We start from the raw sequence: 871 nt of genomic DNA on the forward strand, positions 1-871 counted from the left end.
CAAAGGAAGCATCTACATGAACATTGGTGCGATGTCATTTATACTAGGCCAACCTGGATAAAACTCACATGTATTTTCAGAATGGATTAGTACTGTGTAGTAAAACATTCAAATTATGGATGAGGCAGTAACACGGGTAACTCCCTCAAACAGTGTGTTCAGCAAAAGATGCCCACCATAAAGGCATGTTTGTACACCTAAAACATATGTATTCAAATGCACCTATCCGATACTCCTGTGTGCTCCCACTGCCAGGAAGTATCAGCAGAGAACAGGGCTTCCCTTTTTTAAATATTTTGCCAGGAAACTTCCTGAGCTGATGGAAGTACATTAGGCTGGCTGATACTCACAGAGGCTTATACCTTTATCACATTTGCTGTCTACCTTCTCTATTTATAACCTTAACATTAAACATAAAGTTAATTAACAGTGTCTCTGAATGACAGATTAGACCACAGGACATAACAGATATAGCCAGAATATTCCACCCCAAAATAAAGTGAATTAGTTTTAAAACCTGAGAATTCTCAAAAATATTATTTTAGTTCTATTTAATATTAATTCAAGATTAAACTATAGGGGCACCTGGGTGGCTCAGTGGGTTAAGCCTCTGCCTTAAGGCTCGGGTCATGATCTTGGGGTCCTGGGATGGAGCGCCACATCAGGCTCTCTGCTCAGCAGGGGGCCTGCTTCCCTTCCTCTCACTCTGCCTGCCTTTCTGCCTACTTGTGATCTCTGTCTGTCAAGTAAATAAATAAAATCTTAAAAAAAAAGATTAAACTAATATTTGTTTCATATGTACACAAATAAGTTACTTTTTTCATGTAGTCTATAAAATCTATGCAAAAGACTGAATACATTAGCACCTTTA

This window comes from Lutra lutra, chromosome 4 (genome assembly GCF_902655055.1).
Source record: "Lutra lutra chromosome 4, mLutLut1.2, whole genome shotgun sequence".
Classification (NCBI taxonomy): domain Eukaryota; kingdom Metazoa; phylum Chordata; class Mammalia; order Carnivora; family Mustelidae; genus Lutra; species Lutra lutra.